Raw genomic sequence first — 24,812 nt, forward strand, 5'->3', positions numbered from 1 at the left:
TCTGGATCCACACGTCCTTCCACTGTGGGGACATTGGTTTTGATACGGAAAGGGGGGGGCATGTCTTCTTCACCTCCTTCTTCGCTACAATATATCCATTTATTTCCAATTGTCAATGTCAAAAGGGACTAAAATCTATAAAATTCATAGAAAATCAACGTGCCAATTTGCTCAATTTCTCTAGGACTCCATGACACCTCCCCTGTCCTCCATAATCCCTCAAGCAAGGTATCAAGACCCTAATCCTGTCAAAACACTCTGCCAAGCCTTTCCTCTGGGCAAGGCCAGATGGCAGACCATGCATACTTGGACCATTGTCTTCTCATCAGGTACTCAGGATGTGCTTATCTGCGCATATCTCCAGCTCTGCATATTCCCTCCTCCATATGTTAATCCTGTGTGACCCAACCTTTTCTTTTCTTTTTTTATAAATATTTATTGGCTTTTCACAAATTTTAACAGACACACAAAATACACAATACACAGATACACACACACAAAGACAAACATGCATAATTTCAAAACTTTTTTTTTCTTAAAACTTACTTCTCCGACTTCCCCATACCTCCCCTTTCTGCATCCGAATTCTCAAATTATTTCAGCAAATCCTCCCCCTTAATTTTATCTACTTTTTCCTCATTCTTTTCTTTTACTTAATCTTTTGCTTCTATAATCCCCTATTTTCTATAACCACAACATTTTAGCAGTCATTAATTTTGCAATATTTCTTAAGATAGATTTTAAATTTCCTGACCCAACCTTTTCTTAATGTATTCATGATGTAATCTGTGTAACCCAACCTCTTCTTAATGTATTCATGATGTAACTGGGATGTATTTTGCACTGTATTCTGGGACATGGAAGGAAATTTCAAAAGTTCATGTCACCCATTTCTCGCTGTTCAATCTCATCTTGAACCTGTTGCGCAATAAACTTGGATCTTCTCCAGTTTGCTCCTGTCTCCGGCTGAGCTCATTTTCTTCCACAGGGACCCGCGGACCTAGTCCGACGAGCTGGGTGGCAGAGTAGCCCCGCACCCAGATTTTACCGTAACAGTTTACAGGCAGGAGTTGATCACAGTGTGTATTTGCCAATCGTGCCTTCCGCTTAGCATGTTTCTCCCTTGCGCCCTGAGTTCGAGTGTCTTCAAAGCCCATGACACCTTTGGTAAAGGCTGTTCTCCAACTGGAGTGCTCATGAGCCAGTGTTTCCCAATTGTTGGTGTTTATACTACATTTTAAAAAATTTGCCTTGAGACAGTCTTTAAACCGCTTTTGTTGACCACCAGCATTACGTTTTCCATTTTTAAGTTTGGAATAGAGTAGTTGCTTTCGAAGACGATAAGCAGGCATCCGCACAACATGACCAGTCCAACGAAGTTGATTAATGGTTCCGGGGGCAGAATCATGAAATTATGAAATATATACCTAATGTAACCATCTTTGCAGTTCCCACATAACCAGAAGAGAGGTCATTATCCTGCCAGTTCATGGATTATCCAATTTGATGCAGTGACCATTGGCTGAGTACTAGGTTACAAGCCTGGGAGACACAGCACACCAATATTGCCTGTATGATTTTTTAAATGACTTAAGTTTGGTTCACTTTGCAAGGAGGTTGCTTGAGACACACAAAAGTTGTTGAGCATTTTTTTTAACAAAGTTGTTTGTTTGCTTTTGCCTAAAGTTTGTGAACTTTTCTTTGCAAAATGAAGTTTTTGAGCTATTTTTAAGGAAATTCACAAAAATCTACACTTCTGATGTGGGTTGCCATACATCCAGATTTTCCTGGACATTAAAGCAATTTCCGCCCGGGCGCTGTTTCCAATGGCCGAATCCTGGCTATGTCTGGGAAATTCCGGATGTACGGCAGCCCTAGCTTAGCTATGTCACTCCCTCTCACCTATCTTTTCCTTTTATTCTACCATGTTGTCATGGACTGGCTGGATAAAGAGCAGCAGTGGGAGGCACCAGTCAAAGAATCCTCAAGGGAAACCCCGGGGGAAGAAGGCTCAGAACCAGGGGGTTGGTGGTGAAACACAGAGGAGAGGTCAGAGGGAAAAGAGTGGGATGGCTTGTTTCATGCTGAAGGGGCAACTTCTCTGACAAACTCTACTTCTTGCTTGCTAACCTGCATCTGACTCCAGCCCTGACACAATGTGGACCCCTGCATGTAAAGGTCTGAGCTGGTTGCTTCAAGCTCAGTCCACATGGCTTTCTACAAGTCATCTTTGTGTACCTGTACAAATAACGGGATGCAGGTGGTGCTGTGGGTTAAACCACAGAGCCTAGGGCTTACCGATCAGAAGGTCAGTGGTTCGAATCCCCACGATGGGGTGAGCTCCTGTTGCTCGGTCCCTGCTCCTGCCAACCTAGCAGTTCGAAAGCACATCAAAGTGCAAGTATATAAATAGGTACCGCTCCGGCGGGAAGGTAAACGGCATTTCCGTGCGCTGCTCTGGTTCACCAGAAGCGGCTTAGTCCTGCTGGCCACATGACCCGGAAGCTGTACGCCGGCTTCCTTGGCCAATAAAGCGAGATGAGCGCCGCAACCCCAGAGTCATCCACGACTGAACCTAATGGTCAGGGGTCCCTTTACCTTTACCTTTTACAAATAATTTAGGAACTTTCACCGCTTTGGAACTAACCTAAGTTTTGCTGCCTGTGCTTTCTGAATACTGTATGAAAAGGCGTATGAATCTGACCTCTGAAGAAATTGTAAGTAAACAATTTTTAACTTCTCAAACATGGTCTTTTTCTATGCTGGGGAAGTGGGAAACTTTGGAAGGAACTTAAAAGGGCACATTTTAAAAGTTAAACAGCCTGTAATTTCATGCTTTACTTTTCTGCATGTTTTCTGATTTTAAATCTCTGCTAGGGTTTTCTCACCAAAGAGTTCTTGCTCCTGGATCTTGGCAGGCAGGAAATTCTCCATTTTATACCATTTTTTCCCTTGCCAACCATCACGAGTTCTAGGCCCAGGGAAGTAGACATGGCTAAATTCTTTTGTTGTTGTTTAGTTGTTTAATTGTATCCGACTCTTCGTGACCCGATGGACCAGAGCACGCCAGGCACTCCTGTCTTCCACTGCCTCCCGCAGTTTGCTCAAACTCATGTTGGGGCTAAAGTCTTACTCCTTTACCATTTTAATTGGCACACAGTGGGGAAACAAGTGCTGTAAACACCACAAGCAGCCTCATAAGTACTATTAAAGAAGTAACAGAAACAAATAATAGATATCTGAAACCTTGAAGCGGTAGTATCATCATCCTTTACCCACAAAGAATTCACTTGGACTGGCATGTGTTGACAGATGGATTTATTTGCTACATGCCTTCTTTCCAACTTGTCCAACCTCTCACAGCTTTGGATCAACTCCTTTTTAAAAATGACGCATACACTGTGATGCATATTCCTCTGCAGGTATTTGGCACGTGAGCTGGCGTGCATAGCTGGGTACGGATGATTCAGATTGGAAAATTGATGCCTAACCTGAATTAAGGATGACATGTAGCTGAAATTTGCAAAAGTAGATAACTTTTCATGCAGACCAGCGGTCAAGTTTGTATAGATTTTTCCTTGCCAAGAAAGTTGGGGGTGGGGAGGTCTTCATCTGTTGGTAGGTGGCTGAAATCTTGGAGGGACCTCTGTTCTGTAAAGTGGCAACAAGCACACTTACAATGGGATTCATATTACAGACTCTACAATTAGACAGATGATGCAGCGAAGTATATAATACAATAGACAGAGAGTTTATAATGTTCAGATACAACAAATCTTGCCCTGGGCTGCTTCCAGGAAAGGTGCTTCAAGAAACTGATCAGGACAACAGTGGTCAAAACATAGGACAAAGGTCTGGCTAGGGTTAAATCTTATTTATCCTGATTACCAGTATTTCAGAAGCAAATAAGGTGCCCATTTCCCATTCTGTTGTTTTTTTATATAATGGTTCTAAAAATGAGTGCAAACAAAACCACACAACACCAAAGAAAACAGATTGTAGAGTATCACATCAACAACGGTTGCAGCTTTATAAGTCACATTTCAGAGTAAAATGAGCATCTGTTACATCTCATTAGCTCTCCTGCATATTAGTCCTCGCAGTGGAACACATATGAAAGCAGACATGGAGGTACATGTCTAAGTTTCTCTTCACAAAACTATGAAAGGAATACCACACCTTTTCGAATTGGACTTGCTTTCCCAAACCTTGAACCCTGGGATGGAGAACCCATGGCCCTCCAGATGTTGCTGGACTACAACTCCCCAATCCCTGACCACCGGCAATGTTTGTTGGGGCTGATGGGAGTTGTAGTTCAACAATATCTGGAGGACCAAATGCTCTCCACACCTGCTTTAACCACTCCATCATGTTGCACTACACATTCAGACCTTGCTATTTCCCATAAATAGTCCACCAAACCTTTCATTGGGAATCTGCCCTAATTGTCTGGTGCCTTGCTCTCTCCATATAATAAGCAAGCACAGGGCTATAAGTCAAGATCTAAGACATAATCCGGAGACTAGGTCCAGTTCAGGTCAATGGGGAAAGGACTCTAGGAGCAACGAAGCAGAGGGACACAACTCAGAAACTAGAACTCTGTATTCTTCCCAGAAACTGGAAAACTTAAGAGGTAGGCCCTGAATACTCTGGCCTTGCTCTCAAGGAGACCCCTACTTTGAAAACTTGGGTCACATGACTCTGGGTCTGTAGTTGGGTCTGCCACCAGGGAGTACCCTGGCATGCTTAGAATCTTTCTCATGATTTGGTCCCTGACTTGTGTGTGATCTCAAGTCCCCTCTCCACTTTAGTGTACCCACGTTGGAATTGGGCACGTGTGTCCAGGCTGCAACTAGCTTTTGGTCCTTTAAGAGCAAGTGAACAACTTTCCATGAGTGCAAGACCAGAGCCTGCAATAATAAAACCCCATAGAAAGGCCAAGGCAAAGACACCTCTCTCATGATATGTCCAAACCTGTGCCAGCTATGGTGAGGGCCAGGCGACATGGTTAAATGAAAGCCCTGAGGGGATTCAACAGGATGTGTTGCTGTATCACTATGTCGGTGTGAGACCACAGAAGAGCTAGCTTGGCACCTGAAAACACAAAAACGGTGGGGCTAGAAACGCAAACTGCATTTTTTCAGTCAGTAGTGGACCTTCCTGCTAAATGTAAAGCAGGGCTGATTGTCGCAAGTGCACAGGGCCATCTTAAGCATATGCAGCACCAGGGTGCAAAGATCCACCCGGTGCCCTCCCCAGGTTGCCCAGGTTTTTTAGGGGGGAGACCCCAAAGTTGTTGACCTTTTTTTAGGCCGGTGAGGGGCACGCAGCAGAGCTGGCCTGGCCGGCTGCCTCAATCACAACAGAGGAGCCTGAGGCGGCAGCGGCAGCAAAGCAACGCCAGGGCCAGGGTTCGGGGGGTGGACAAGCAGAGCCCAGCACAACAACAGTCGAGCCTGAGGCGGCGGCGGCGACTGAACGAAGCCGGGTGCCTCATGTGAGCAGGGTGCACTGGGCGGGCCTCTCAACGGCCCGCCAATCCCAGGCATGCAGGAGGGCGGAGCCGGCCGACTGCCTCAGCGCCTCGCTTGCTCACAGAAGAGCTGTGGCTCCAATGGGCTCTGGCCCACTCAGCAGCGGCTGTCGGCTCTTCCCAACCCCCAGACTCCAAATCCTGGCCCCGGACTCTTGGCCTGGCGCCGCTGAGAGCCCGGCGCCCTGCACCCCCAGCGCCTATGGGTAAGACAGCCCTGCAAGTGCAGCAGAGTCTGAAAGCCTCAGACTTTAACCAGAAAAGACATTCCTTGCTGTCCTTTCAGGACTAGAATGTCCTGGTCTGGGCTAGAATGGAGCCAGGGATATCTGTTTCTGTGTGCTTATCCCTGTATATATTTCTATAGCCTATCCTTCACCAAGCGGACCGAGGGTTTCGTGCAGCTCGCTGCAAGAAATATAGCCACATCATGCTTATCTCTAAACCAACAATAAAAAACAGCACATTTTGGAGCGATCAAGTCAGCAGCAGCACTGCAATAGGGAATATTTTTCCCTAGATGGGGTTTGCTGCGTTGTTGTGACTAGGGAGCAGACCTCACATGTTATCCAGCTGATTGATGCTACTCTGAAAGGAAGATGGTTGCTGTGGAGTCAGTAATCAGGTCGAGGCTGAAGAATCAAGGTCAAGCACTTTGACTGAGGGCGAGGCGAAGTACTGAAGTAATGCAAGATAGCTGAACATACGAACCAGAACCGCAAGAGTGAGGGAATCAGTGAAAGGAACTGCTCTGCTGATCAGGCAAGGACTAAAAGCCATGTTCCTTGTATCGGTAGAGGCCTTTTATTGGCTGCTTGTAAATATGGTTAATATTGGAAATCTTTGTTCTTTACTAAGCTTCAAGGCTGGGGGTAGTTTACTTGGCTCGGTCTTAAGGCTCTGTTTGTTTGCCTTTAACACTCAGATGAGGTAGAAAATGAGTGCTAAATCTCAGCCCAGCTATACTTGTTTTGCTGGAAGCCTGCTTCTTGCTTTTGGGAGCCATGGTACACAAGAAACCTTGTTTCTCCATAGAAGGTCTTCATTTTAACCCACAAGTCAGCATTCTTTTAGTAGCTACAAACTGGCAGGTACTCCTCTCCAGCAGTAATGTCATTATGGATGTGATACGGTTCAGTTTGACAGTGGAATACCTGCTTACCACTGCCACCTCAAGTATGGCCATTGATTTCATTGGAACTGGAGTATTAGTAATTTATTACATTTATACCCCTCATCCCCCCCCCCCATAGTGTGACTTCCCAGCATAAAATTCATACATTAATCACGTTTTTAATAGGTGAAGAAGTGGACATTAACGTTGATTTAAAGGAAACAGTGTTTTGTATGTGGGGTGCTTGCCTAAAATCATATGATCAATTCTAGAGTCAACTACATCTCAAATGTCTCATCTGAGCAATCCTACTCAAGCCATTAATCATCAAACAATCAGCAATTCTGTTAATCATCTTTTCAAATTAGTGACCCTGGGGGCTGCTTCTCAGAACATTATTTCCTGCACCAAGATAATCTCTGTACAAGACATCATGTGTACAATATAATGTGCAACGTTTAGCATGACATTTTAGTCCACTTCATTTGTTTCCTGTATTTTGGAAGTAGGATGTTGCTGGGCTCCAGTTCCAATCAGCCCCAGCCAGCCTGGTCATGTTGCTAAGTGCTTAAAAAATTCAACAGGCAAGCACATGGCACATTTTTTCATAAAATTAACATGTGCAAATTTTCATGCATAGATTCCTCTGGGAAAAGTAAAATGGTGGATAACTGAGACCACCTGATCTGGAACAAGAGGGAGACAGACTAAAATTGCAGAGCTTTGAAAAATAAAGTGCGAGATTGGCTCCATTATTATCAAATAATGGAGGCATATAATTTGGACAAAAAAGTTGGTTTCCAGGTGGAAAAATCAAAATTGGAAACCGAATTGTTAGACTCCAAAATCAAGAATTTGTCAAAAATGTATGCTGTTGAAATGGAACACTCAGGATGAAATGGTGAAATCAGCTATGATTAAATGGGCACAAGATGTCGGAACATAATATAATGATGGCTGACTGGGAACAGTTATGGACCACAGGTATAAAATTTATGGCATGTAATGCCTTAAGAGAAAACTTAATGGAAATGATTTATAGGTGGTACATGACACCAGTCAAGCTTGCAAAAACTTACCATTTGCCCGAAAATAAATGTTGGAAATGTAATGAGACTGAAGGTACATTTTTTCACCTTTGATGGACATGCCCAAGGATTAAGACATTCTGGGAGATGATTTATAATGAAATGAAAAGGGTATTAAAATATACCTTCCTGAAGAAACCGGAGGCCTTTCTCCTGGGCATGGTCGGCCAATTGGTGCCAAAGAAGGATAGAACTTTTTTTATGTATGCTACAACAGCAGCAAGAATACTCATCGCGGAGTATTGGAAGACACAAGATTTACCCACCCGGGAAGAATGGCAGATGAAGTTGATGGACTATATGGAATTGGCGGAAATGACTGGCAGAATCCGAGACCAGGGAGAAGAGTCGGTGGAAGAAGATTGGAAAAAGTTTAAAGACTATTTACAGAAATATTGTAAAATTAATGAATGTTAGAAAAATGTTGGAATGAAGTAATACGGCTTTAGTAGAAATAATATAACGAAATAAGTATAGATAGGTTAATAGAGTATTAAAGGAAAAAAATAAGGTTAGAATGAGTTAAGATAATTATAGGATTGAAAACAAAGGAGGATGGAAAGGAATTGCTGAAATAACTAACAGAAGTGGAATACAAAAAGGGAGGTGTGAGGAGGTCGTGGAAATAAGTGAACGAAAGATGGGATAACGAAATTGGTTGATTTATTTTATTGTCTTAATCTTGTTTTGTTAATTCGATGTGTTGTATTGTATTGTTTTCCTTGGTTTTTTTTGTTTTTGTTTTCTTCTTTTTTCTTTTAGTGTTTTTGGAAAAATAATAAATATTATTTAAAAAAAAAAAGAGAGACCACCTGAGCTCTCAGGGTTCTTCCTCAGAGTGAGGCCACTGTGTCTGAGATGACCACAGAGAGAGCCCCTGTGCCACAATCCTGGCAAACATTGGTGAGGAGGAGAAGGAGCAACAGTGGTGATGCAGCGTGCAAATTTATTGTGACATTCCTATAGTATTTCAAGGGATTGAAGGAACAAAGCACATATCCAGATATAAGGCAATACTGTATTACAAGGCAGTAATGAGGCTGCTTTAAACCTGCAGTTTATCCATGGAGTTGGCAGATCAGGGTTTGTAAGATGAGCATCAAGGATACTGCAAATGTATTCTGACTAAGTAGCTGGGTAATTATTTCCTATGTTCTTCCAAAGCCCTTTCATTATGATATTATGCCATTCATTTTTTTATCACGCTCATCCAGATCTGCTAAATGTTGGATTTTGTGCATCCAGCTTTCCTTATCCTTGCATTTGCAATAAAAAAGTTGATGAACTTATAAGAGCAATAAAGCTGGCTTCACATCACACCATAGTCGTGTTAGATACATAGTGCTGAAGGATGTTAGGGAAGAATAATAAACACATGCAATCCTGATTTCTTTTAAATTAATATGGCAAACTGGAGATCACATTTCATTGGGCTGAAAGTGTTTATACTGGAATCGTGCCTTAAACTGTGGACTATTTTTGGAATCCTGTTTGCAGCATTATTCGTACTCAGAAATGATTAGTCATTGCAACTCAGCTTTTCCCAAACCTCTGATAGTTTCTCATTTCTTTCTGAATTATAACTGAAGGCAGTGCTTTTTTCTGGGGAAACACAGGGGGATGCATACCCCTAAACATTTTGTGAATCTAAGTTTGGCCTCATTGAGGGTCAGTATTTCAACAGGAGTAGGAAAAAGTGAGTACCCCTAAACATTTTTTTTAGAAAAAAAAGTACTTACTGAGGGTATAATTCATTTTTACACCCTAAAAGGTTTACAGGATATTCTGGTGGATTATTGGAAGACTGGCAATAGATTGCCAAGCGCATATGCCTCTCAATGTAACAACAGGAATAACTCCCCCTCCCCCACAAAATTAGGATATTAGCATCCCTGCTCTGACCTCAGACACAGATTTGTACTTGTATATGCAGGTCACTGAAGTGTAAGGCTCATGAATGGAAGTTGTTGTTGTTGTTGCTGTTTAGTCGTTTAGTCCTGTCCCGACTCTTCGTGACCCCATGGACCAGAGCACTCCAGGCACTCCTGTCTTCCACTGCCTCCCGCAGTTTGGTCAAAGTCATGCTGGTAGCTTCGAGAACACTGTCCAACCATCTCATCCTCTGTCATCCCCTTCTCCTTGTGCCCTCCATCTTTCCCAACATCAGGGTCTTTTCCAGGGAGTCTTCTCTTCTCATGAGGTGGCCAAAGTATTGGAGCCTCAGCTTCACAATCTGTCCTTCCAGTGAGCACTCAGGGCTGATTTCCTTAATGGAAGTAGGCAACTTCTATTTAGTAAACAAGCAAGCGAACAAAAAAGCATGCAAGGCCCAATCTCTTGCTTAAAATTATTGTTGTTGTTATAATTGTATACCACCCTTCATCCATAGATCTCAAGGTGGTTCACAACATAAAAATACAAGATAAAAACACAATATATAAAATAAAATGAAGAACAAAGAAAAAACACAAACCAGTAACCTCCCCACCCCCTCCCACAAACACATTTAAAAGAGTATTGGATGTAAATCAGCCAAAGGTCTGGTTGAAGAGGAATGTTTTCACTTCTCTGGTGAGAACATTCCACAAACAGGGAGCCACTGCAGAAAAGGCCCATTCTCGTGTTGCCACCTTCCTGACTTCTTGTAGAGGAGCCATACAAATAAGGGCCTCAGAGGTGATTGCAGGGTCCAGGCAGGTTCATATGGAGAGCGGCAGTCTTTGAGGGATTGTGGTCTAGTTTGGCTTGTGGAAGTAGAGACAGGTGACATCCATAGCATACGTTGTTGTTTTAACAGCTTTCCCCTGAAAACTGTAGTTTGTTAGGGGTCTGATAATTGCAGCTCTGTGAGGGGTGAATTACAATTCCCAGGTTTCTTTGGGGGAAGCCATGTGGATGTAACTAAAGCTGTGAGTTGTCCTGTCTCTATCTACCTGGGAGATTTAGATCTGAAGGCAGCCCTGTTCAGCGAAGTTTTTAATGTGTGACATTTTAATGTATCTTTAATCTTTGTTGGAAGCCGCCCAGAGTGGCTGGGGAAGCCCAGCCAGATGGGCGGGTACAAATGATATATTATTATTATTATTATTATTATTATTATTATTATTATTATTATTATTATTATTATTACCTTCATGTAGATGTGATACTAAGGATGAGATCGGGACTTGCATACTTATCAATACGTTCTGTTGCAGGACCTTTTCCTAGGGTTCTACTGCCTTGTTGCAGCAGCGCCTGCTTGCCTCTATTTATTCTCCTCTTGTAAATAAAGCAAAGATTACAGGGGCAGTGGGTCCCTGGGTGCCAGTTGCTGGAAATTGCAAGTAGGTAGGTAGTGTTGCAATCAGGTCCTGCTTTGGGGTTTACCATAAGCTTCTGGTTGGCCACTGTGAGAACAGGATGCTGGACTGGGTGGGATCCTGCCCTGATTCAGCAGGCTCTGATGTTCCCAGGAAGACGTATCGTGTCCACTTTGCTCTAATCCAAACAGACCCCGGTAGCCCTGAAGATAGAACTCATGACTGCTCAGAAGAGTGGTGTCAGGGAACTGACATCAGAGCGAGAGGCGAAGGGGAGGCTCCCAGATGATGCTGGCGAAGGACCCAGCAGCAGGGGGAGAAACAGCTCAGTGGAGGGGGAAGCCAATCAGCGCAACACCAGGGAGAAAGGGGGGCAGATGGGGGAAGCAGAGAGAGGGCTCCAGGACTCTTCACTGGACATCAGTGAGGAGAGCCCAGGTCCTCCGCTACCCACGCCTTCCCTGCGCAGAAGACTCCCGCGCAGTGAGAGGAGGAGGAGACTGGGTGTCAAACAACTTTTATGTTGGAAGAGGTTCAAGAAACGCCCACTGACGGATTCTGCCAGCGACTGAGGCAGCCGCGATGAGCAAGGGCTGTGCAGTCAGAAAGGTTTAACAAGGCAAATTAGCCTAGAGAGGCACCAGTTTACGCACGAGTAACTCATAGCCATTACAAGTGGTAAGCAGCTAGTACAGTGGTACCTCGGGTTACATATACTTCAGGTTACATACGCTTCAGGTTACAGACTCTGCTAACCCAGAAATAGTGCTTCAGGTTAAGAGCTTTGCTTCAGGATGAGAACAGAAATCGTGCTCCGGAGGTGCAGTGGCATCAGGAAGCCCCATTAGCTAAAGTGGTGCTTCACGTTAAGAACAGTTTCAGGTTAAGTACGGACCTCCGGAACGAATTAAGTACTTAACCCAAGGTACCACTGTATTTATTTAAGTAGGTCAGAAGAGTTGGGTTACTGTGAGGTCCACTGTGCTTGACACAAACACACAGTCACCAAGCTTGTTTCAGTTTGTTCTCACAACAACAAAGCCCTTGGCTGGCGTCTCTTCCTCCAGTGTGACTCACAATTTAAATTTTTAAATCTGCTTTGAGGAGCTCAGTATAAGCTGCTCACACCCAAAACGGTATCCCCTGGCCTCTCCTCTAGAGACAGTATTTGTTTCATGACTTACTCTTCCTCATTGCTTACCCGTATGCCTTTTATAATTTTAGAACTGTAATCTTAAGAATGCAGGTAAGTCCAGTTCCGCAGAACTTACTTTCAAGTCAACAAGCGTACACTTAAGATTGGAAATATCCTGAGACGTATCTGCCCCAATAAACTACTCAATCCTTCTACCACTGCCCCAGCTTTTCTTATGTTCTCCTAGTCACACTATAGACCCAACTTTCTCAGCAAAGCCACCACAGCCAGGTAAGCTGTCCAGGAGGTGGCTCATCAGAGAGTGATCTAGGAAAACCTAAAACCCAGAGCTCTCCTTGGGCTTCCTGTTTGAGCGAGGGTTTTTCTTGGGCAATATAAGTGTTCTTTGTTCTGTGTTGTGTTTCACCTTTGATTCCTGACTTTGTTTGCAAGCTCTGGGTGCCAGTTTTTGCCCTCTGGCACAAGTCCTGACATCAGACTCCCAGCTCCTGTCTTGATCATGACAGCTGCCTAGAGACTGGCCCTGGAAACCTGTCCATACAGTTGCCACTTGGCTATCCCAGCAGAGTTACAGGCCTACCAGTGACCCTGCATGTCCCTAAGGGCCAAGTTGTTTATTATTATTATTATTATTATTATTATTATTATTATTATTATTATTATACCCTGCCCATCTGGCTGGGTTCCCCAGCCACTCTGGGCGTCTTACAGCATATATCAAAACATTATAAAACATCAAACATAAAAAACTTCCCCATACATGGCTGCTTTCAGATGTCTTCTAAAAGTTATGTATTTCTTTATCTCCATGACATCTGATGGGAGGGCATTCCACAGGGCAGGCGCCACTACTGAGAAGGCCCTCTTCCTGGTTCTCTAGCTTCTTGCAGTGAGGGAACCAGCAGAAGACCCTCGGCGCTGGACCTCAGTGTCTGGGCTGAACGATGGGGGTGGAGACGCTTCTTCAGGTATACTGGGCTGAGGCCATTTGGGGTTTTAAAGGTCAGCACCAACAATTTGAATTGTGTCTAGAAAGACACAATTCTATGCATCTGCAAAAACATGTTTGACACGTTCACATTTAGCATTTTTTCAGAGTACGCTCAAAACATCTTAAATATCCATCTAAAATGCAACACATCAAGTATTCCTTGTGATTGTGAAGCTTGTCCATTGTTAGAATTTGCCTGATTTGCACCTTGAGGAGGAGCTGTGCAGCTTGGAGCATCATTATCCTTCAGATTTCATACTTCTCCAACTTCTGCAATCCAGTTCTCAGCTAAAGAAAACCCAGAACAAAAAACATTAAGAATTCATATTTCAGAACAGAACATGTTTAGAAATATACCAGTTAAAATAAAATAGGTATCTTATGGAGTGCTTTTTTCAGGGGCTACTCAAGAGTATGCAGTACCAGCACCGCTTTTTGTTGTTGTTAAAAAGTGTGGCATTTGTTGTAACAACTTTATGGCGAGTACCAGCACCTATTTTTCTAGAAAAAAGCATTGTACCTAGGATAATATACTGTATATATATTTATATACAAATTTGTGTGTAGATTCTTTAACAAATTGCAGATTTACATGAAATGGAACAGACTTATGAATGAACATTTGCAAAACTGACATGGACTGGAAATAAGCTAATATGTACTGTATTTTTCTGTGTATAAGACAAGGTTCATTTATTATAAAAAAATGTTTAAAATTGGAGGTCGTCTTATACGCGGATAGTGCAGGGGGTGGGTGGGCGATGGTTGGCAGCCGCAAGCAGGAGATATTCAGCGACGATTGGGCGGGTGATTTGTGGCTTTGGAGCTACTGTCATTAATCCCCCCAAAAGAAGCTCAACAACTCTGTGCATTCCCCCCCAAAACAAGTCTGGGTAATTCCCCCACCCAAAAAAAGCTTAACAACTGTGGGCAATCTCCCCCCAGTTTCTTAATTTGGAGTCCCCAAAAATAGGGTTCGTCTTATACACGGGGGAGGGTGTTGTACACGGAAAAATATGGTATGCCCTTAGTTTATTGTAGGTTACAGTAACATAATTATTATTATAACATTACAGGTTCCCAAGTTGAGCCCTAGTGTTGACAACAGTTTTTGAGGCTGAAATCAAGCCCTGGATAATATATTAAGGAAAGTCTGACTAGGGATTATAGGCAGGGAGGGAAAGGGCAGGATATGACTCATCAGACAAGAAAGGAGTTTCATAATTTCATGGACTAGGTTTTCCCATGTTGTAATGATTTCCTATTTGGATGACAACTTTAATTGACAGTTTTTCAGTACGGATGGACTGTCTCAGATAAGCTGGCACATCCTTCTACAGAAACCATCATAAGAAGGAGATTCCAAACACCCATTATTGAAACAATTTTAATATGCACAAATCTTATATAGCAGCGGTGGCAATTCTTTAGAAAATAAAAACTGTTTCATGATCTGCATTATGTTTTATATTTTTCTACACACTTTTCGGCTAGTGTCTGAATGCAGAGCAGTTTATAAATTCTCAGATCAATCAATCCTTATCCCTCATATTCAGGCTGAAACTCTATAGTTCACATCCTCAAGCTTGATCTCTGTACTTGTTTACAAGAGGGCCAGGAGCTATGTTAAAATGCAGCATCTCCCTTGATGTATCACCTTTAAAACTTGTGTGTATATGTCATAGTTTTCCATATGAAGTTCGGACGCCAGAGCAGTTGCCTGCCCAGCCACCTGTTTTACAGCAGGGGAAGAGAAAAAATCTGATGTAGCGTTTCAGTGAGGTGAAACCCCCTTGAACCATAGAAATCTATGCAGAAATGCAAGAATTTCACGTACTTCCTGGGGCTGGAAATAAGTGTCTACTTATTTCCCACTGAAGGAAACAGGATTAGATCAGGGATTGGGAACCTGGCACCTGCCAGATGTTGTTGGTTATGGGTAGGCAAACTAAGGCTCAGGGGCCAGATCCGGCCCAATCGCCTTCTAAATCTAGTCCGTGGACGGTCCAGGAATCAGCGTGTTTTTACATGAGTAGAATGTGCCCTTTTATTTAAAATGCATCTCTGGGTTATTTGTGGGGCCTGCCTGGTGTTTTTACATGAGTAGAATGTGCCCTTTTATTTAAAATGCATCTCTGGGTTATTTGTGGGTCATAGGAATTCGTTCATTTTTTTTCTTTCCAAAATATAGTCCGGCCCACCATAAGGTCTGAGGGACAGTGGACCAGCCCCCTGCTGAAAAAGTTTGCTGACCTCTGTTATTGGTCTACAACTCCTTTTGCCCCAGCCAACATGGTCAGTGATCAGGGATGATGTGGGCTCTGGTGCAACATCTGGAGGGCAACAGGTGCTCCATCCCTGGACTAGATGAATCTTTCTGATCCAGCAGGCTCCTCTAACTCTCTCTACCTTGTGCCATACCAAGACTGTCTTGGTGTTATGTACTGAAGTTCTCACCCTGGGCCAGCAGGGGGATACTGTAGATACCATAGTTATGCAAATGAAGGATTGAAAGTGACGTTCAGTGATTGGATAGTTTTAGAAAGTTGTTACAGTAATGTTGTACTGCAGCTCTATATAAGCAGGCTGACTGAACCCCTCAGTTCAGTTCAGTTCTGGCCTCTGAATAAATAAGAGCTGTTTGAAGAATTGCTGTGTCGTCCGATATGTTCACCCACAACTTAACACTTATTTTATTTGGTCCGTGTGTCTTGAACTATCTTTTTAAAAATAACTTTTATTAAATTTTACAATTTAAAGTCCTTCTTTTTACATCCTTAAGATATCGATGACTTCCTTTCTTCTATTTCCAAGGTTCATTTTACTTATAAATCCCTGCATATTTTACAAAAACTATACCATACAGTATTCCATTATTTAAAAAGGTAAAGGACCCCTGACAGTTAAGTCCAGTCACGAACGACTCTGGGGTTGTGGCGCTCATCTCACTTTACAGGCTGAGGGAGCCGGCGTTTGTCCAGACAGTTTTTCCAGGTCATGTGGCCAGCGTGACTAAGCCGCTTCTGGTGCAACGGAACACCGACACCAGATCAGCGCACAGAAACACCATTTACCTTCCCACCGAAGCGGCACCTATTTATCTAGTTGCACTTTTTGGGGTGCTTTTAAACTGCTAGGTTGGCAGCAGCTGGGACCGAGCAATGGGAGCTCACCCTGTCATGGGAATTCGAACCTCCGACCTCCTGATCGGCAAGCCCAAGAGGCTCCATGGTTTAGACCACAGCGCCACCCATGTCCCCAATTCCATTATTACCTCCATCAAAACTTATTTACACCGTTGAATTTATCTTAATGCTGCCAGCATTTTCAGCTGTACACAGTTATTTCTCATATATTTATTAAATCTTTTCCAATCTTCTTTAAATGTACAGTATGTTCTTCTTGTTATCTTATTCTATATGTTAAGTCTGCAAGCTGTGCATATTCTGTCAACTTAAGTTGCCACTCTTCTTTGGTTGGGACCTCGCTCGTTTTCCATTTTTGGGCTAACGAAACACAGGCTGCAGTAGTGGCATACATAAATAACCTTTTTTGACACCTGGGAATTTCAGTCTGAATTCTCCCCAATAGAAAGGACTCTGGTTGGGGTTTTTTTGGGGGGGAGTACTTTTAAACATTTTTTTCAATTCATTATAGATCATTTCCCAATACTCTTTTACCCTTTTACAAGACCACCACATATGAAAAAACATTCCTTCTACCTCTTTGCATCTCCAGCCTGTGTTGTGAACTATCTGTGCACCAAGTACAACTAACAAACTGTAGTTTTAAATTCTGTAATGCGTTTATTAAATTGTTTCTGGATATGCTACAAGATTATTTATAAGAGAAATGTAAAAGCCTGGATTTCTCTTACTGCTTCTGCTACTACTATCAAGGTGCAACTAAGTGGTCTACTAAAACTGATTATCCACTACAATAAAACAAAGTAAATATGATGCAGTCTTAGTGCATGTGTATGCGGACACATACCACATCTTTGCTGCTTTTATGGATTGTTAACTTCTTATCCTAGGATGGTTACACAACAAATAGGTGGTGTTAAATTACTGGTAGGGGTGTTTTCTTCTGTTACGTAAATACAGCTCACTGGAGTTTCAGACTGAGTAAACAAGGTAAGAAATCTGCTCAGAAGCAACACTGACTAAAAGCCCACAGGGATTAAAAATAAATAAATATTAATGTTACACAAATTGCACAACAAAGGGCTTGCTCACATAAAATACAGAATGACGTAACAGGCAACACAAGGGACAGAGTGGAGCTACAATTAACATGTGGCTTGGGCTAAACATGGCAGCCCCGTGTGAAATCTTTTCCTCACTTTTGTAAGATCACTTACCCTGTGTTGCTGTGGCTAAGGATGGAAAGACCTGCCAATTTTTGTTCTCTTGGCTTATCATTTTTCCAATCTCAAATTCAGTTTCCCCCATTTCTGCAGCAATTTGATAGCTGTTGTTTTTTTAAAAAAGCAAAGCAAAACATAATAAATGCTCATGAACTGCATTTATTGGTTCTCTGAAACACCCTGAGACTACTGGGTATAGGGCGATATAGAAAGTCAATAAATAATAAAATAAGAATAATGAAAACTTGTCAGAATTTTAGGGTGCATTTATCCTAATAACCCCTTTTTTGTATGCAGTTTTGCCTAACGCCCACATTTTTGTAAAACAATTTCCCCCAATATTATGCAGCTCTGTATTTTATTTTCACTGATAGATGCATTTACTTAGGTGGAGAACTGTGTTGCAAATTTCAGGGAATGGCTATGTTTTAGGAAAATGTGGATTTGGTAGGTTCAGCTTTGAATGTGAACAGGCACCATGACATTGTGTTTTCCCTGTCTTCATCCCTGACACCAGTGGTGACAGGGTGGGTCTGGGAGACACATTATGTGATGATGCCGCAACAAAGGACTAGTTATTATTATTATTATTCAATTGATTCTCCATGTAAGGGAAGAGACAAAGACAAAAAACGGAGATACAGTTTTTCAGTAGCAGCCCTAACTGGAACCTCCGCAGAGAAAGCATTTCAAAGTTGAGTTGCCACCACAGAAAAGGCCTTGTAGATACACAATGCACTGCATCAACTGATGGAACTCAGAGAAGGATCTCATTGAAAGAATTTAATGCATGAGCAAGCTTGTATGGTCTGAGGCAGTGGCGTAGCGTGGGGGGTGCAGGGGGGGCCAGCCGCACCGGGTGCAACATCCGGGGGGGCGCTCGCACTCTCAGCTCTCTGCCCCTACCTGGCTCACTCACTCTCTCTCACTGCAGTGCTGGCTGTGCGAATCCGATCCGAGCCGCCGGGTCGGCGCCCACTGTGGAGGGGGGGTGCCAGGCATGCGGTGCGGAGAGAGAGCAAGGGACTATCTGGGAGAGGGACAGTGCAGCGGCCGCCCAGCGCAGCGCTGAGTGCGGGAGAGAACCACACCAGACCAGACCAGGCAGCAACAAGAAGAAGCTGGCAGCGGCGGCAGGTTAGGGGTTAGGGGGCGCAAATTACTTGCCTTGCCCCGGGTGCTGACAACCCACGCTACGCCACTGGTCCTAGGCATTCCTTCAGGTATTTGGGTCCCAGGCCATGTAAGGCTTTAAAGCAGGTCTTGGCAGGGGCGTCGCAAGAGGCGTGCAGGGGGTGCAGTTCGTCCTGGGTGTCATCACTGGGGGGGTGACAATATGCCCCCCGAGCGGATCAGTGTGGTGGATTTTCACAATTGTGATTATACAGCCTTTAAAGTTAAACGGATCCCTGACCATTAGGTCCAGTCGTGCCCGACTCTGGGGTTGCGGTGCTCATCTCGCTTTACTGGCCGAGGGAGCCAGCGTACAACTTCTGGGTCATGTGGCCAGCACGACAAAGCCGCTTCTGGCGAACCAGAGCAGCGCACGGAAACGCCGTTTACCTTCCCGCCGGAGCGGTACCTATTTATCTATTTGAACTTTGATGTGCTTTCGAACTGCTAGGTTGGCAGAAGCAGGGACCGAGTAACGGGATCTCACCCCGTCGTGGGGATTCAAACCGCCGACCTTCTGATTGGCATGTCCTAGGCTGTGTGGTTTAACCCACAGCGCCGCCCACGTCTCACCCTATACAACCTTTAGAAGACATCTGGAAGGCAGCCCTGTATAGGGAAGTGGTTTTTTTTTAATGGTTAATGTTTAATGTTTTGTTGGGCTTTTATATATGTTGGAAGCTGCCCATGGAATGGGACATCCCTATTTTCATCGGAGAATATTGGAGAGAATGGAAGCAACCTCATTTGCAGTCTGCCCACTGTTCCACCTTGCCTAGCACTTTCTGTCCTGATGAGTTACGGTTCTCCAGGGTCTCAGGATGAGATTTGTTTGGATACAGGTGATGAAATGTGGAACCTGATGCATGCATAGCACGTGCCCTTTCCGAGAGGTATGGCCCTGCCCGCAGCAGCACTTAGCACCAATCTTAATAAGAGGTTAGACATGCTTTTAATTAGATCTCAGCACTGTGGTTGAGTGGCAGGAAGGTGTGTTCACTGATGATACAGGAAATAGGAAATGAGACCAAAAAAATAACCCATCGCAGGCATGCATGCCATTCTTCTTAATTGTTTTTGTGATCCATCTTTCACGAGGAGCAGAAGGAGGCTTTTCAGCCTCACTACAATGCTATGAAGAAGGATGGACTAAAGCAGAGGGACATGTTTTTAAAGCCACCAGGTGAGCTTCATAGCTGACCAGTGATTGGAACCTGGGTTTCCCACATTCTGGTCTAGGAGCCTAGTCACTGCATCACATTTGCTTTCACTAGTAAATGCCACAGAGAGAAAGAGATCTGCTTAAGGCTCTATACACACACTAGGTAAAGGTAAAGGGACATCTGACTGTTAGGCCCAGTTGCGGATGACTCTGGGGTTCTGGTGCTCATCTTGCTTTATTGGCCAAGGGAGCCGGCATACAGCTTCCGGGTCATGTGGCCAGCAGGACTAAGCCGCTTCTGGCGAACCAGAGCAGCATATGGAAACGCCATTTACCTTCCCGCCAGAGTGGTACCTATTTATCTACTTGCACTTTGACGTGCTTTCAAACCGCTAGGTTGGCAGGAGCTGAGACAGAACAACTGGAGCTCACCCCGTCGCGGGGATTCGAACCGCCGACCTTCTGATCAGCAAGCCCTAGGCTCTGTGGTTTAGATTACAGCGCCACCCACGTCCCTTGTGTACCCACACACTACTGTACCTTTAAGAGTAATAATTTTATTATTTATACCCCACCCACCTGGCTGGGTTTCCCCAGCCACTCTGGACACCTTCCAGCAAGATTCTCTCAAATAATTCTGGGCTTGTAGTCTCTACTTTACTGACCCTTGATACGAGATGTATTTGTTATTTATTTGGTGCATTTATAGCTTGTCCTTCGCCAATTCATCAGAGGATGGGGGTGAATATAATATCAAAGCCATAATCGAAAGCATTTCTAAAGCTAAAATGCAGAACATAAAAACACTAATATAAATCTGCATGGCAGCAACGAGGGACGAAAACTGTTAAATGAGTCATTCACTTAAATCAGGATTGGGGAGCCTGTGGCAAAAGTTGATGGACTTCAATACCCAGAAGCCTCAGCCAACATCATGGCCAATGCTCAGCGATGGGAGTCAAACTTTTGGAGGGCCACGGTTTCCTCAACCCTGATTTAAATGAAATGACTCGTCCCTTGCTAAGCATGTTCATTTGGAAAGGGTGCCGTCGATATCAATGGGACTCCTTTCTTCCCAGGTCAGTGTAATTAGGTGTAATTTATCATTTATGTGTGGGCAAGTGTTTATGTCCTTGCCTGGTTTCCTCATTGAAACTTGATCCAGTGACATACATTGTCCTCTTCCACCATGAAGTGTGCCGTGTTTGCCCTCTGCTGGCAAAACTACAAGGTTGCACAGGAAAGATCCTGTCTCACTTCTGAGTTTCTGTTTCTAAATCTTTCCAGAAATTGGTTAGGAAGGCTTCCCATTGTCACAAACAATAAATGTTCGCAATTTATTTTCCTGTGTGACCCACATTGCTCACTTTTATTAACATTAACTGTTAATGATACGGTAAAAATAAAGCTCTGTTCTATAGCAACGGGATGCAGGTGGCGCTGTGGGTTAAACCATAGAGCCTAGGACTTGCTGATCAGAAGGTTGGCGGTTCGAATCCACGCGACGGGGTGAGCTCCCGTTGCTCGGTCCCTGCTCCTGCCAACCTAGCAGTTCGAAAGCACGTCAAAGTGCAAGTAGATAAATAGGTACCACTGCAGCGGGAAGGTAAACGGCGTTTCCATGCGCTGCTCTGGTTCGTCAGAAGCAGCTTAGTCATGCTGGCCACATGACCCGGAAGCTGTATGCCGGCTCCCTCGGCCAGTAAAGTGAGATGAGCGCCGCAACCCCAGAGTCGGTCACGACTAGACCTAATGGTCAGGGGTCCCTTTACCTTTATAGCAACAAATTATCCCATTTTTTGTTTTGTCTAAGCTGGCATTTTGTGCACATGTGAAGTGCTGCAGATAATCTTGCAAGGAGGAGTTACCAGCTGCATACTTCCTAGGATTTCAAAAGGAAATGTGAGGTTGGTGTATTCATTTATTCCTTCACCGATTCAAAAGCCATAGGGTGTTTGTTTGGGGAAGGGCACAACATCTATAGATAGCCAACACCTATGAACCTGCCCATGTTTTAAGATCAGTTTCCGAGACCCACCTTGGGTGCCTGCCATTAAGATCCATTAGGGTGATGGGCACTATAGGCAGGGCCTTCTCGGTGCTGGCTCCCACCCAACAAGCTAGTTCCTTCATTTCAGGTTTTATACAAAGTTCTAAAAACTAATCTGTTTTTGTCCTTGGCTGTTTAAAATTATTTATTTATTTATTTCAAAATAAAGAGAGTACAAAAGTACAAAATCAGCTGTCATACATTAATGTTATAGCCATATCAATGGTTACAGTTCTGTTTTGCTCCATCTTAGAACTGATGGGAAATGAAGAAAAGAACACACCTGCCTCTCACAAGAAAAACAGCAGACATTTATATCCAGGACAAAAAGTTCAACATCCAATTTGGGTTAAGTAAAAACTCTAAATAAACAACGACTCTTTCCTTCTCCCCTCAAAACCACTGCATGTATCCAATAAATACGACTCAGGAATGCAAACTGAAGTTTCATGGTGTGCAATTTTGTGTGGTATGTGAGCAGTGCCGGATTTACGTACAGTGGTACCTCGGGTTACATACGCTTCAGGTTACAGACTCTGCTAACCCAGAAATATTACCTTGCGTTAAGAATTTTGCTTCAGGATGAGAACAGAAATCGTGCAGCGGCGGCGCAGCAGTGGTGCAGCGGCAGCAGGAAGCCCCATTAGCTAGAGTGGTGCTTCAGGCTAAGAACAGTTTCAGGATAAGAACAGACCTCCAGAACGAATTAAGTTCTTAACCCGAGGTACCACTGTATAAGCTAAACAAGCTACAGCTTAGGGCCCTACTTTCTTTGGGGCCCCCCAAAAAATTAAAGGAAGAAAACTCTGGATGTACATTTCCAAAATCTAAGATAAAAAACAACCAAAATAAAACCTACATACAGTAGCAGTGTTTTGTGTTGTGTAGGCTCCTATGATGTAAGCAATGGGCCCTGCCTGCTAGCCTGCTCCCTAAAATATCACATATAAAGGGCCCCATTACCTTCAGTAGCTTAGGGCCTCATCAAACCTAAATCCGGCCCTGTATGTGAGAGATAACAAAGAAAAGAAAAATGGGTTACAAATAAGAAAAAGTCAAGCCCTCCGAATTCTTGCATAAAATTCTGCTTAAAAACCTCCAAGGAGATTCCACCACCTTCTTCGGAAATCCATTCCACGGTCAAACAGCTCTATCTCACTGTCATAACATCTATGCTATGTTTTCGTTATGGATTGGGCTCTCCCTCCTGGTTCTCTTTCTGACTCCAGATTTTTGTGGGGCGGCACTGCTCCTTTTCTTGCAGCCTCTTGCACTGCAGGAGTTTGGACTACATGAACCTTGTGGTCCCTTCCATTTCTGCAATTCTAAGATTAACAACACAGTTCTAACCATGTCTACTGAGAAGTGAGTCCTATTAGCTTAAGCTTTACCTTTACTCAGAGGTCGTTGTGCTAGGTTTGCAGCCTTGTTGTTGTTGTTGTTTAGTCGTTTAGTCGTGTCCGACTCTTCATGACCCCATGGACCAGAGCACGCCAGGCACTCCTGTCTTCCACTGCCTCTCACAGTTTGGTCAGACTCATGTTTGTAGCTTCGAGAACACTATCCAACCATCTCGTCCTCTGTTGCCCCCTTCTCCTTGTGCCCTCCATCTTTCCCAACATCAGGGTCTTTTCCAGGGAGTCTTCTCTTCTCATGAGGTGGCCAAAGTCTTGGAGCCTCAGCTTCAGGATCTGCCCTTCCAGTGAGCACTCAGGGCTGATTTCCTTCAGAATGGAGAGGCTGGATCTTCTTGCAGTCCATGGGACTCCCAAGAGTTTCCTCCAGCACCATATTTCAAAAGCATCAATTCTTCGGCGATTTGCCTTCTTTATGGTCCAGCTCTCACTTCCATACATCACTACTGGGAAAACCAGAGCTTTTACTATACAGACCTTTGTTGGCAAGGTGATGTCTCTGCTTTTTAAGATGCTGTCTAGGTTTGTCATTGCTTTTTTCCCAAGAAGCAGGCGTCTTTTAATTTTGTGACTGCTGTCGCCATCTGCAGTGATCATGGAGCCCAAGAAAGTAAAATATCTCACTGCCTCCATTTCTTCCCCTTCTATTTGCCAGGAGGTGATGGGACCAGTGGCCATGATCTTCTTTTTTTGATGTTGAGCTTCAGACCATATTTTGCGCTCTCCTAGGCATCAGCTATGTTTAAACCACTAGGTGTCAGTATCAACATTTTAGATGCCTTGATAACCAGGCAACTGGGATTTCCCAGGCTCGGAAAGTATGCAGAGCTTTCCTTCCCCCTCTGCAAAGATTCACTGAGCTTAGTCAAACAGAGATCTCATGCGGTACTATAAGAATGACTTCCCTGGGGCACAAGCTTGACGCTTACAGCAAAACTTTCCTCCAACGAGTGCATAGCAAAACGCCCCAAACTACCAAGCAAAGGTTCCAATGGAAGAGCTTGTCTGGGGACTATAAATTGTGCAGGTTGGTTTGAGAGATTTGCCCAAATTAAATAACAGGAACAGAGACACAATTTCTGTGACTCTACTACATTCCGTTTCCTAGCTTTATTTTCGTGAAAGGCATCCTTTGTTGTATTTGCATCCAGAACTGAAGTTCTTTTTTATTCATGCCTAGTAATCAGGCCAGCAGAAAACAAAAAGTTTAAGAGAACTGCATAGCTATATCAAATTGGCAAAAGCTAAAATAAGCATAAACAGCACACAAGCAACAAAAGTTAAATCAGATAAACTGAACAAATGTTTATCTATAATTAGATAAAAGCAAAATGAGCCTTAGTGGTGTCCTTTAGGAATTTGGCAAGGAGGAAAAGGATGGGGGCATAACTAGAATGAGTTTGGCTTTGGCGCCACCTACTGGTGACCTCCATTCTTTTTGCCCTGCCAGTCCCAATGG

At 43.8% G+C, this 24,812-nt stretch overlaps 1 long non-coding RNA gene across 1 annotated transcript in view; it reads left to right on the forward strand.

The window, feature by feature from the left end:
- LOC310693666 overlaps positions 1 to 19,105 on the forward strand; it is a 321,657-nt gene extending 302,552 nt beyond the window's left edge. Inside the window, exon 3 of the long non-coding RNA XR_014519296.1 lies at positions 18,974 to 19,105. This is a non-coding gene — a long non-coding RNA (uncharacterized lncRNA). The remainder of the gene's footprint in view (positions 1 to 18,973) is intronic.
- The last annotated feature ends 5,707 nt before the right edge of the window (positions 19,106 to 24,812 follow it).

Source organism: Podarcis liolepis (genome assembly GCF_965112155.1).
Source record: "Podarcis liolepis genome assembly, chromosome: 14".
NCBI classification, from domain to species: Eukaryota; Metazoa; Chordata; class Lepidosauria; order Squamata; family Lacertidae; genus Podarcis; species Podarcis liolepis.